General features: G+C 38.3%; 1 protein-coding gene across 1 annotated transcript in view; it reads right to left on the bottom strand.

The window, feature by feature from the left end:
- The window catches only part of LOC125986598 (zymogen granule membrane protein 16), a 62,340-nt gene extending 53,273 nt beyond the window's left edge, over positions 1–9,067 (bottom strand). The window contains exon 1 of the mRNA XM_068648961.1: positions 9,060–9,067. The gene's annotated coding sequence lies outside the window, so the exon portion shown is untranslated. The remainder of the gene's footprint in view (positions 1–9,059) is intronic.
- Positions 9,068–14,527: the final 5,460 nt, after the last annotated feature.

Below are 14,527 nucleotides of genomic sequence, written 5' to 3'. Positions count from 1 at the left end.
ATATATTAAAACAATTTTGTGTATATATATATATATATATATATATATATATATATATATATATATATATATATATATTAATTAAATTATTTATTTTGCAATCTTCTATCGGTAGTGATAACTGTGTTTTTTTTTTTATTTCTTGTCGTCATTGGCTCTCCTGCTTCCATCCCTCATCCTCCGCCTTTTTCACCTCTCACAGAGATGTAAGGATAGGTGCCCAAACTTTTGGCCTCGGAACAAGTCCTGTCCTTGTGAGTCTGTGTTTGCTTTCTGGGGTTGTTTTTGCAGCCTTGCCGGGCAGATCACACCTCTGTGGGCATGACTTCTCCTTGCGCTACTCCTTGCGCGTGTGAATTTGTTCAAGGTTTGCGCGCATTCTTAAAAGTAAGGCCAAAGTTGTTGACAGTATATATTTAATTAAAGGTAACCTAACGGGAACGCCACGTACCTGTGGCCTTGTTTATCTGGTGACTAATGACCCGTCCGCCATGTTTTCAGAGTCAATAAACATTTCGGGGAAATCAGCGGGCTCTAGAAAATCTAAACCAACAATAAACACACCCTCATAAAATGTCTCAAATGAGAAATGATGGTTTTGAAAGTGGCTACAGACGTTGACAGCCAAACAAACTTTAGCAGTAAACATTATGACAAGTTTTGCACGCAATGAAAAATGTTGAATGACGTTATTTTTAACCTTCAAACTCATTGATTTAATCATTGCGGAACTGAAACCTTTCGTAAATATGAAAACATATGAATAGGTGTTGTGAAGCAAATAGAATAGCGAGTTGAGCTTACCAGCAATTGCTAGAGCAACCGTATTGATTTTGTCCTTTTGCCAAGCACTGTCCATGCTGAAGGTCAATACTCTCTATTGATTTGGCTTCAAAATTCCGCCACAGGGTATTGGGCGATAATTAAGATAAAGATATTTCATAGCCGGCTAATTTAAATGGAGCACTCAAAGTCACAAATTCGACTTTTTGTTAGTAATAATGGAAAGAAGGCGACCACTGTTTTTCTATGCATCTTCATCAAATGGTCACTGATAAATATATTTATTTTATATTCAACAGTCTCAGGTCACCCGGAATACTACAACATTTCCAGGGGAAAAAAAATAAAATCATTGCATCAAACCAACGAGATAAACCAAAAGAAAATAGTTTCCATGGATCGTACATTTATGTTTATCACTCCTGTCTCCATTTGAGCTTTGGTGCTCATCTTCCTTTCCAGATGACTGACTAGCACCAGTATTTCAGGGTCTTCACAACATTTATCGTCAAATGACCTCAGGGATGTGATTTCCCAAAGACAATCTGTGCAGAGATGAGTACACGTGGACTTGTTTAAAAGCCAGGTCCCACAATGCAGCAAATATAAATATCATGAAAAGATTGGATCCGGTTGTTTATTTCTTTTCTTTCATATTTGATAGTCTGCATGTTTCAAGAAACATGTATATATTAGAATCATACAAAGATGCATTTTCAGCAAAAAAAAAAAAAGTGGAGCACAGTTCACATTGCATGCGGATGCAGTTTTTGGAGCTTCGGCCAACAACAGTGCCCCTCTGACTGCAGGATTGGCAAACATGTACTTATGCAACATGGAGTACAAAGCAGACTTTGAGCAGGAGTTTCCCAATGAAGGCAAAGAAAGTTTTTAGCAATACTGCTGAAACTAGCTCACGGGGAAAAAAACCACAGTAACCACTAATCACGTCAGTAATCTTTTTTTGTGCACTGTTGGACAGGATACAGTATATATATATATTTTTTTTTGTCAAGCAAGGATTTACTGGTTTTAATGGTCTATAATAATAGCAGTCCAAGCCAAAGTCTTTTCCAAAGAACTTATTCTTCTAAAGTTTATTTCCATGCCAATTTATGACATTATTCCATATATTCAAAGTCAAAATTTGCTTTGGAAACTCTGAAGGTAAACGCCCTTCAGATTTTAAGGGAAAAAGTAAAAAAAAAGCAGATGTTGCTCAAACATGGATTGTAATTTTGTTCAAATAGAACGGCCGAACAGCTTTCTAATGTTTTATTTCCGAAGCTATTTTCATCAAGGGTTAAAAACACGCATTTTCTGGCGACATCTGCGAGAATAATCAAATAATCGACCACATCAATCCATAAGTGCATGCTGTAAACTCTTATCCATGGCCCTTATTCCACCCTGAAGCAATTATTTTTTTCTTGCCAACTCTCCTAAACCGTCTCTCAACACAGCACAGGCTTTTTCCTGTACGCCACTTTCTTTCCGAGCATGAGTGATGTCGCTTTAGTTTTTATGACATACCTGTGGCTAAATGACTGACTGACTTGCAGAGCAGACAAGCACACCATTCTGTGGCCCACCACTTCACTGAGTCTCTTTAAATATTCATTCATCAACCTGCTGGAATCTTTACGTCCACATCAAACACGATCCTCACAGAGAACGCACAGAACTGATTCTGCAAACAAAAATACAGTGCACGGTAAACATGACCGATGGTTAAATGAATCTAAATATTTACTGCTAAAAATACAGAGTCATTGTGTTCTTAGGGGATTGAGTTGGAAGCAAGTTGCTGCTTGTGTGGTGGTTCACTTCCCACTCAGTGACTGCAAACGTGTGGCTCTCTTATTTTGGCTATTAACTACAACAAAGCAGAATAAATAGTTCTCGAAAATGAAAGACACCAGGGAGTTGAAAGTAAAAAGAATCCATCATTCTTATTGTGAGGTATTATTTGTGAGCAAATAAAAGCAAAATAAATATGCTTGTTTCACTTACCCACATGTCAATAAACTAGTTAAACCGCTAATTTTGGTTTCCTAGAGCTGTATTTATTTAAAATAACAGGGCCCTAAAACAGAGCCAGGTGGAATCCCAGAGCTAAATGAAAATGATTGGATTCAAATTGTGACAGTTTATACTTTATATATAATAAAATACTTCAGTCTTAAAGGTAGATAAGCAGAACCTTAAATTGACACTGTGTTCCAAAATATAAAACATGTAGAAAGTTGTTTTTCTGGGGCTAATTTTGCTAATTGTGTCTTCCTGTCTGTTTAATCTCTGACAGGTTTTACTATCTTTCCCAGATGAGCCCAATTAAAAAAATAAAGAAATAAAAAGACTGAAGGCTTTTCAATATTAACACAAGTCCCTAATGTGTGAAACCATCTTTCTGCTAATAAAGAGAATGAAATATTTCAATGCATTCTTTTTTTAAACAAAAGCTCGAGCTTTCTTGGCATTTAGCTCATCGGGAGTTTGATTTTTTGAGTGCACCTGAGTTTCTCACCCTCACCTGGTGACAAGCAGACAACCTGAAGGTACTTGAGAGTGTTTCCTTCTCAGTTTGAATCTGTCTTTGGGGACTTGACAAGTTCCGTGCGTGTGGGTCTTTGTTGTCTTGGTTTTGAAAAGATTTACCAATGTTAGTGAGAAGACAAATCCCCAGGCATGTTCCCTCAATCAAACTAGTCAAAAAACATTTGGGCTGTGAAGTATGCAGCTGAAATTCTTTAATGTATCGGAAGGTGACTTTTAAAATACATCCAGTTTTTAATTAACGGTTCTTGGTGTAAAAAAATAAATACAAATTCTTATGCGAGACAATGCAGTTGAATCTCCAACTGCTTTCATCCCTTGACCTCAGCCATATTGAGCTTTGCTGAACCAAACAACACCAGAGTTGACTTGCAAGCAGATGGAAATTAGCTCTTGAAGGGGTCTCTGTAATTTTGGTGCAGTGCACCAAACAAGCAGCCTCTATGATTACTAATATTTATCTTGCCACATTATCATTTACTGTATAATAAACTTGCTTTGGATGAATGAGATCAATGGGGGCCATTATGATCACCCTACATTAGTTGAATAATCCTTTCTGCACTGACAATTATGCTCTTTGCAAGGCCTTTGTCATCAATTTAATCTTTTAGTTTCATATTTTCATGCAGCTTTTAATTTTCAGGTACCGTATTTTCCGGACTATAAGTCGCTCCGGAGTATAAGTCGCACCAGCCATAAAATGCCCCAAAAAGTGAAAAAAAACATATATAAGTCGCTCCGGAGTATAAGTCGCATTTTGGGGGGCAATTTATTCGACAAAATCCCACACCAAAAACAGTCATGAACGAGCAACAACAGGCTAAACAATAGCAACAACAGGCTAAACGATAGGTATGCTAACGTGACAAATACAAACAAAGAGCTGAGAACGGGCCTGACGTAACATATAGAGTGATTAAGGACAACTATTACATGAATAACATGTTTATAAAACCATCGGTGTCACTCCAATTCATTAAATAGCAACAACAGGCTAAACGATAGGTATGCTAACGTGACAAACACAAACCAAGAGCTGAGAACGGGCCAAATAATAATAAATAATAATAATAAATATAAGCGGAGCAAAAATAGAGCAAGTGTACATACAGCAGACAGTGGACTTGGATATGGTGCTTTAAAGTGTTAATTGCTTTATTTGATGTTTTCTCTATTTTTTATGTTTTGAATATGTTCAAGATAAAGATATAAAAGCATGTGAAGTGATCAACTATACTAAAGATAACATGGGAAGTGGTCAACTATACTTGTAAGTAAGTGATGTCTTAATGCTCAAGTAAAAATTTGTGAAATAAAACATATATAAGTCGCTCCTGAGTATAAGTCGCCCCCCCACCCAAACTATGAAAAAAAGCGCGACTTATAGTCCGGAAATTACGGTATATATTATGCAAAAATAAAATGGAGCAGTGAGCCAATGTTTTGACTTTTTTTATCTTTGTCTCTAGTCTATCAATTGTACCAAGTTGGTTTACCATAGCAAGGGTACCAACATGCAGGCTGCCAAAACATCCAACATTTTGAATGGGGGTGAAGCCCCCCCCCAACACACATACACCTCTTCCCACCCTCACCCCTCCCTTCCCCTGTCCTCCAGCAGAAATCATAAATCACCTTGTGGCTTTTTAGTATTGACCTCCTGATGAACCACTCACTTAAAAAAAGTCATTTACATAGCTTAAGATCCCTCCCCCCCCCCTCCCGCCACACACACCAAAAATGTACAAGCGCGCACCTCAGTGAGGGCCACAAGTTGAATATTTCTGTCACTTTCGGCTTCTTTGTAATACATAAAATAAGTTCAAGTTTGGGTTACTGAGTAGCTTCTTGAACTTGATAAACTTGCTCGTTGGTTAACTCAAATGAAGGCACTTGATATTTCAATCAAACGGTGAGTTGCCGCACATTGGATGATGGTGCGAAATCTTAACGGTGGTATTTTACGCTGATGGGAAATTTAGGTGAGCCACTTGCTATCGGGGGGGAAAAAAAATCACAAGAAGCTGAAGTACATAATAAATTCAAAAGACAAGTTTGACAAATTGTTAGAAGGGGTAAATGAGACAAAAATTAATTCTAAAGTGACTCCTTGAAATATAATTATAAATGAAAAGCTGGAAAAAAATTCAAAAATGCTCTGAGAGCAAACACTTGCAAGTTATTCATTAAAAGTGCAAAACAACAATCATTAGTCTTCAAACCACGTTACATGATAAAATAAAACCTCTTGAAATAAAATCATGGTAATCACTTCTTTTCGCTGCTGATGTACCCACACAGATGGGCCAGGACAGACTGATAAATGATTCATCTACATTGGTCACCACAGAGAAGATGCAAACATGGCCTAAGAGAAGAACCACACAGGAAAAAAAATAAAAAATAAATCGTGCCATCATTCAATGTGTGCGCTGGACCTTGTGCACATTTTATCTTGAAGTGATGGAGCAAAGAAAAAGAAAGCTATTTAGGGCCACACACAAACCAGGCTAAAATCAGAGCAGCTTGGGAGTAGGTGGGAGAAAGGGAGAGACGCAATGAGAAAAGATCCACTGTTCTATGGTATGGAAGGACTTTCATATAACAGATTAAAATCAAAACCCAATGACATTCAAAATGAAGCTGAAAGAATCAGCGGCGAGACAGCGTTTGGGATTTGATGGACTGTCAAGACAACATATCCGAGATTGCCTTCCTGCTGTTGTTGCATTTGATGAATCATCGGGATCAACGCATTTGCAATATTATTTTCTTGTCTACCGGTGAGCTTGACTCACTCTAATTATCCATTTTTTTTAATTTAAATTTTATTATGCATATATTTTTTTATTTCTATGACTCCCTCCAATTATCATTTTTTTTATACATCTATTTTTTATTTTTATGATTAGATTATTCTTTGGGGATTTTATGTTAAATGTAATCTAGATGCTCTTTGCTGGGCACTTTATTGTGTTATGTTTGTTTTTTCTGTGCAACACAAAAGTCGATTGCCTATGCGAATTGCTTCTGCGGAAGGACCCCGAGCAAGCGTACGATCTCCTGGTGTCTTTGTACAATATCTAGCCTTTCTGCACTCCACATTTTTCCTCCACCATTATATCTGAAGCAGAAATGAAATTGGTAGCAGCAGAAAGGTGTATTTGAGTGCTGTCGGGGTCATTTTATTGATGTCACACATCAGGGGTGAATGAATTGTGAGACTGACTCATGCATCTTAAAGTCTTTTTTTTTTTTTTTTCATGCGGTATCATCGTGAGAAAAGGCCCGCGGGAGAGGCCCAAGGCAATACTACCTACTTGGCTGCTTATGTTGGATAGAATCAAATAAAATTGAAAAATAATATTAAGAAATAATCATTTTTCAACCCCTGAAATATTAAACTATGTATGCACCCATTCAGGCAATTCTACTTTATGAAACACTAGCGATAGCTCTGAAAATAGTTTGCAGTTTCCCCCTAGCACAACTGAAACAAAAAAAAAAAAAAAAGTCAATTATCTGAGTAGAAGATGATACATCGGAGTCTGTGCCGTGAATCCATGAGGCGGCACAGATCCTGCTGTGCCTTGAGATTGCAACACAGAGCAGATGCAAGTTCCTTCAATGAAAATATATATATATTCTGCATTTCTTATTTTCCCAGACTGACACGGATGATGACTTTTGAGAGAAGAGTAGTGATGTTTTTTTTCTTTTTTTTTTTTGCCAGCTGTGTCCCTTTCCTGACACCTGCCCTCTTTATGGTGAATTACCTTCGTCATCAAAACATCTGAAATTGAATCCCCCTTCCCTGAGCCTTGTTGGCATACTAATATGTATGTCCCACATACATGCTAGCACACACTTACACTAGTTCTCATATGAATATAAATCCATCTAACTGATGAAAAATATTTTGGTTGTGTTCTTAGTAACCGGCTGCCAAGCGACACCGGCCTGACAGCTCTCAGACAAAACAGTCCGCCATTATTAATGAGGACATTTTCACTTCACTTACAAAGGTAAATAGACCGTCAAAATGTTACGCCATATGGGTTGCTTCAGAGAAAAAAAAAAAAAAGTGACACCACAATGGGGTGAAATAACAAGGACCACCCAAAGCTTGTCCTCTGGTTAACAAAAGTAAAAAAAAAAATTGTAAGGTTCAATTCAGAACATTCTAAAGATATTTTTTTCCGAACCCAACTTTCTCCGCTATATGATCGGTTAAAGACATTGCAAGGGCAAAGTGATGAGAAAGATAATTTAATTCAAGACAAGTCCCCCTGATCTATTCTCAGCGTTTGCTTCACTGAGCAAGTTAACAGGAAAAGCCACGAATCGATTCACGGTTGTCATACCTGGATTCTCTGCAGCGGATGTTGCGCTGTTGCTCAAGGGCAGATACATATTTAATCATCAAGGACCAAAGTTAGTCTGTGCCGATCGTTTTGGGGAGGCAACATGGAATCACGTAAATAAAAATATGGTTTTAATGTCGGTGTTAAAATGAACATGTCAAACGTGGCCACACGAATTCCCGCTCCAGGCCGCCGTGATATTTTCACACACGGCTGCCGGAGGATTGTATCAACAGCACACGTTGAACAGATCGAACACGTGCCACGTGGCATCCCAGCAATGCCAAGCTTATGACGGTGCTAAGACCAAAAGATGAAAATTCAACCGTCATGGTGGTTAACCTAAACGAGTGAGGTCGAGTAATTGCTGAATCAAAAGCTGGTAATTATGATGCTATTCATTTCTCTGTTAAGTGGATCCAGTTTGTGGAATTCAGATAAAACGGATACCCTAACCCTAACCGCACCCAAAGTAGAAAATATATGAAGAAGAACTAAAAGGTTTAAAGCACATTTCCAACTGACGGAAACTATTCTGACTTAAAAAGCAAAACAGAACTTTTGCAGTTCAATTCTATTTTCCAACAGCTGATCCATGACAGCGTCAATGATCTCATCGAGGTTCAAAGTTCATCCTTGCCCGAACAACTGAGGCAATCGCTGCCCGGGTCATCATTACTCATAGCCAAAGAAGAGTTTGATAAACATTTGGGAGTCATTAAGTCAGTCTTGAAACAGTTTTCCCCCTGGTGAACCTAATGGAGGATGAAAACTAAAAAAGGGCGATGACATCATCCCTGTGTTATGCTGAGGAAAACGTTTCTTTCAAAGAGTGTTTTTTTTTTTTTCCACCTCCTGAAGGTTCCTCCAAACAGTTTTTGTAGTCAGAACAGAGGCTGTGTTGTAATCATTTGTAAATTATTCTGGATTGTCATTTCTAAAAATACCACACACTTATCTCTCTGAGGACAAGTTACTGCCAGCAATTTTTTTCTTCTTCCCACTGTACATTGTGTCGTGTTTAAAAGTTGATTTAAAGTCACTAAGGGGTCATGATCCGGGGCACAAAGTGGGTTAGACCCAGAGTGACTTTTTTAGTATTCAGTGACACAGGCAGAAGATAAGGATCAAGTTCCAAGGCAATGTTGAGAATCAGGGATAACAAATAGCAACCATATATTAAAGACTGGCAAAAAAATCTGATAAACACAAGGAAATGAGAAAATTGATGAAAATACATGAACCCGGTAGGTACCCAGCAGTGCGGGGCTGTCATCATCTCAGACTCGCTGGCAGACCCGGTTGCTTGCTCAGCTGACCGCATAGCCAGCGAGCTAATTTATAGATCGGTTTAGGTTTTCCGCGCATGCCTGAAAAACCGCACTCTATCATAAAGCTCTTGGGGGTGGAGGAAAAAAGGGCATTTGTGACTGGAAAGTTATAAGCCCATTCTTTTTTACCCTTGCGGTTGTAAACCTATCCTCTGGCTTCGCAGTCTATATAATTGTGCCTTTAACTTTCTACTTTTGTTTGCAAAGGTTATTGTTTGCCTTTTGACCCAGTGTACCCTATTCATGGAGCTTTCCAAAAAAAAATAGTCTGAATGTGGAAAAAAAGTTGTTCATTTCGACTGCACCTCAATGTAAAAATAGATCTTTGACGCCAATGGTAGTAAATGTTTAGCTTTGTTAGCTTACTTGCTAAATAAATATTTGTTTCCACCTCCGGGAATTCACAGTTGCATGACTTCATGGTACTAACATATTCTGTTCGTTAATATTAATCAAATAATTATTTTTTTTCAGTTTTGATCTCTGGCTTTAAATGTAAAACATTTCATCTTCAGGTATATGGATTTTCAAATCATTAGTAGTCAGTGAATAATACTGCTTGTGTGCAAGAGACATTTGTGACTGTATCATTTGTCACACACCTGCCCTTAAGCCCTCAACACGCTTGACTGCACATTTCTTCCCCTGTTGCCTCCTCACTCCATCTGCCCATGGGCAGGCACATCCAGAGGAAAACTTCAGGAAGCGAGCAGACTCATTTAAACAGTGGCCTGGCCGGCTGCCACGCCATGGCTGACATCAGCGGCTGGCAGCCAGCGCCTCACAGAATCGGAAAAGTGAAACGGAAGTGCGAATTAATTCCAAGTAAAGGGCAAGTGCATGATACCATGTGAAATAGTTGAGTTATTCCCTATTGGAGTTCAACATTAGTTTTTGAAAAATTCCATTAAATGTCCAGCATTCAATTTGTATGTGTCCGATTTTTTTTTTTGTCTTTCATCTTTCACTCCGTTCTGCTTTTCAAACGGTGTCAGAACTTGCTGGCCTTTCACCCAACCCCAAAATACGCTGCCTAGTATTTTAAACTGGCAGCTCATGTCGCTGTCCGTGGTGTTTATGTGTACACGCATACTCACGGGTCTTTAAATAAATACATACAATCAACTAAAAAGGAACCCTGACGTTACACGCTAGACCATTCTACCGTAAAGACGCTGAATAAGCAGCCAAGGCTATTTCAGTCTTGGCAAACAGGAAGTTATTTTACGTCTTTCTTATTTTATTTGCAAGACACGTTTTTCTTTCCCGCTGGATGCGACATTTCTCTTTTCCACTCTCATCTTCCTGGCTCTTAACTACGTCTCGGTCTGACGTTCATATTTCATAGTATGCCACCCTGACAGTTGTTAGGAGTGTCTGACAAAGTGGAGACGCAGTATTGTGTGTGTCTACACTGTGGTTTCTGGAGTTGGAGTAGGATTTAAAAAAAAAAAATCCAGCCTATGTAATCATGGGAGTCAACAAGGCAGTTTTCCGTCGTAAAAGCAGCATCATGACGTCTTAAGATTCTTAGATTTTTTTCCAAATGTCATCCCAATCCCAAACATCATTTTTAATTAAATAAATATATTTGTAATCTTCACTCACTGTTTAATTCATTCACTGGCAGCTCAGTAAAAATAACTCTTTGACGTCAATAGCAGTAAACAAGTGCGCTAACAAAAACTTCTCAATCTTGTATGGCACAAAACAAGAATAAATCGGCTTTCAGAATCGGATCAATATCATTGTACTAGCAACATTCCACCTGGCCCATCTTTATTATGTAAATCCACCATCATGTGATTTCTTATCACATTTAAAAACACATACCAGATTATTTCACACATGCACAATGTCTGTTGCCAAATATAGATTTTTTTTTTTTTTCCTTATGGTTCTACACATCAACCTTCTGTTCTCATGTGACCCGGGCACATGTATGCACTCTTGACATGTTGTGATAATAGCATCCAGCAACCAGCACATGCCTGGCCAGATGGAGATCATTCTTAACACCTAGAGAGACACACATAGCGATAGCGACAAGCGATTTACAATGAAAAAGCACACCGGATGCTGATTAAAGGAGAAAGCAACGCGTTGGGAGAACTAAATGGTTTATTGTGGCGGTAATGGAAGGAACGGTTTTTAGTGCTTGGTGATAGAACACAAGAGCCGATGCCCCATTTTATTTGACAGTCACAAATACCTCTTGAACCTCTTTTTATTTTCTCCGTCAACAATGGGGTGAGTAATGTAGATCAGAGATGTGCAGGCAAGAGATGAAAGGGTGAAATTGGAGGAAGAGGAGGGCAATCAAAGATCCGTGAGCTAGTTAGAAGAGGTGGCGTCATTACACGTATACTGCGGCTGTTGTGGGGGGATATTCATATCTGTTTTTTCAAAAACTCAAAATATATTTTACATTTTAAATACTGTACTAATTGGCATGATCTGAAAATAATCACCTTAAACACTTGATTAATTATCATTATTTTTAATTGTGTTTATTCATCCAAGACAGGCATTCCAGAAAAAAAAAAAAGTTAACCACTTGCCTTCTGTCTCTCATCACGTCGTGTGACTTTTCACATGATCCACTCCATAAAATTTATTACTAATCTAATACTGCAGCACTGAATTGTTAATTTGTTCTAAACATTATCTTTTGTACTGCACATTTTTACGGCTTGTGCATTCCGCAGTCTGCTGTAATATGTGTGTAAGTTAATTAGCAATAGCAGCAGTGCTGAAGTATAATGAGAGGTTGTGGAAAAAAAAAAAAACTGCTAATAAGAAAGTGCATCATACACCCACATGTGCAAGGTTAGGGCCTTTGTTGGATTGTTAGTGCTAATGGAATAATTGCATTGCTTTGACTTTGTTGACAATTTAATGAGCCATTGCAAAAGAGGCAGATGTCCTAACTTGTATAAGACAGCTGTGTTCTCTGTTTACTACTTTGTACAGATAGCTTAAGTAGGCATAAACCTTTAATGGATATGTGCTAAAAAAAAAAAAGTAATGCTTATAAACCGTGATCATTGTTACATGCATAATTCATCCAGTTAATGTTTTTTTTACTTTTATTGACAATGCATACAAAGGTATGAAAAGATGCGCACTGCAGTGCTTCGTAGCTTATCGTTAAAATTATAACAAAGGAAGACAAATCGTTGGCCTAAATCTTAAGGAAAAAATTTTTACCACCAGGGAAATCTAGTGAGGTGAAGATTTATGGACTTATTAATGCTTTGACATGTGGCCTACTGCTTCCATGTCAACTTTTTTAATTTCTAAGATACATTTATTTCATGGCATTTCCAAATTATATTTATGGAAGATGTTTTTGACTCATTTAAAAAAAATAACAGATAATTTTAAAGCCAAACTTTGTGCGATCACGTTGTTTCAAAAAGTATTCAACGCTGAAACTCCACGTAGAAAAAAAAGTGTATCAAAAAAATAAGTGATGGTGATGAGAGTGAAATGTATCATGTGGGTGCGGAGGCACACATGAGTGTGTTGAGATAACAGCAGTGGGAGAAAAGAGCCGTTTATCAGAATCCTGAATGCCTGTCAGTGTTTCGGTACCAGTCAGTCTCTCCACTCGGACAGACCGGAGGAGTCGCACAATCTCAAATGCTTTATCGCTGGCTTCGCCTTCACCTTTCTTATCCTTGAGTTCATGGAGCCACTTAAAAGTACTCCTTGACTCAAGTGATTATAAGCCAACCATTTTAAAAATATGCATTGGGGTATGCAAGAAAAATAGTCTCATGGTTTGTTGCATTTATATACTGCGGCTTCGTCAGAGCATTAGCTTGGCCTCTACGTGACATCCAAACACATTTCCTATTATGAAGAGAAAAGAACGGATCAAGTGCTACCACCTGTTAAGCATCCCATACTTTCCTTTCCACATGAATCCCAATAAACTATTACCTAATAACCTAGAACGATGACACATTCTGCAAGTGCTCACACCATGCCTGTGATGTCAACCTTTGACCTCTATTAAGAAGAGCTTCTGTACACTAAATGAGAGCCGCTGACAATTGAAGAGCATCCCCAGCTGTCTTCTCAGCTGCTACACCATGTGACACCCAAAGAAGCCATGTGAGGTGTTGAAAACGTGAGTGTGCAGGAATATGCACCAGCAAGCACATGTTGAAAATATTTTTTGCCCTTTTGAGGATTTTTTTGGTACAACATTGTTTTTCACTTTGGATATTAATTGATCAGTACAAACAGCAAAAATATAGAATCTATGGAACGGTTCAAAAAAAATTCACGCCTTCACAATTATTCGCTTTGAGGCTGGTAATGTTCTTACCTTGAAGGCTTTTTTTTTTGTACCGTTATGTAAGTGTATGGAAATGAGTAAAAGAAGCCCAAACTGTACCCAGCAGAGAGGAGGAACCGGACAAGCTTAGCCATGTCACTCTGCTCTTAAAGGCATGTGGAAATGAATACGGGTCTGCCACGTAATCAGCTTATCCCAGGACCTCGCTCGGTGCCCCACTTGCGCAACACTCCGACCATCGGGAGAGACTTTCATTTAGTTTTCATTTATGTGGCTGAAAGAGCGATACGCCACGTTCGCCGCTAGCGATAACCACAGCTGGCTTCAGCTTTACGCATCCAGCCTTACGTTGGACGAGGGGTCACGAGAGGTCAAATTTCGCCCTGTATGAATTTTTAGCTGTCAATGTTCAGAAGACGTACATCGTACTCCAAAAATATTTCAAACACAACCTTTTTTTGTTAGAATGCACTTCTTTTCATCATCTGGCCTTCCTTTTCTTTTTTTTCTCCAGTCATTATAAACCCAAAGTGTTTCTTCAGTTCTCATTCACTTAGTGATACTTTCTATAAGAAGTTACTATGGCAACTGTTGTGAATTTTGTCAATAATGGCGTTAAAGTGTGCAGCGTGACCACGGAAAGTGAATCTATTTTGGATCTCAGCGTATTTAATACCACGAATCACCATATGATTATTATTGTTATGCAATTAAAACAGCTGGACGCCTCGTTCCTCTTCTATAACCTTCCATGAGCCACCAAAAGAAATAAGTACATGTATGTTTTGAAATGAATGCATAACATTAGTGGATTGTCGCATAATAAAGGAAAATAATCAACTCAAAATGTTCACGCTTGTAGAGGAATAAAAGATCCTTCACATTCCACCACCCACTCGTTTCCACGCTACAAATGTGATTTGCATTCAGTCATTACAGCGAGTTTTAGGTAATAAGAGAGCTCGGAAATGCATTACCATGGAAAAGAAAATAGAGTGTGGATATACTTTGAGTTACTGCATGAACTTAAAGCAATACATGGCAATATCTCTTTTTATTTTTAAAAGTGAAGACAATATTAGTAATGACACAAAGTCGATGCAAAATGTAGGCCACATAAAATGACGTGGCGGGCCGTATCTGGCCCCCGAGCCTTATGTTCGACACCAATGGCCTAATGT

Source organism: Syngnathus scovelli, chromosome 19 (genome assembly GCF_024217435.2).
Source record: "Syngnathus scovelli strain Florida chromosome 19, RoL_Ssco_1.2, whole genome shotgun sequence".
Classification (NCBI taxonomy): Eukaryota; Metazoa; Chordata; class Actinopteri; order Syngnathiformes; family Syngnathidae; genus Syngnathus; species Syngnathus scovelli.
This window is presented reverse-complemented; position numbering and strand designations above follow the sequence as displayed.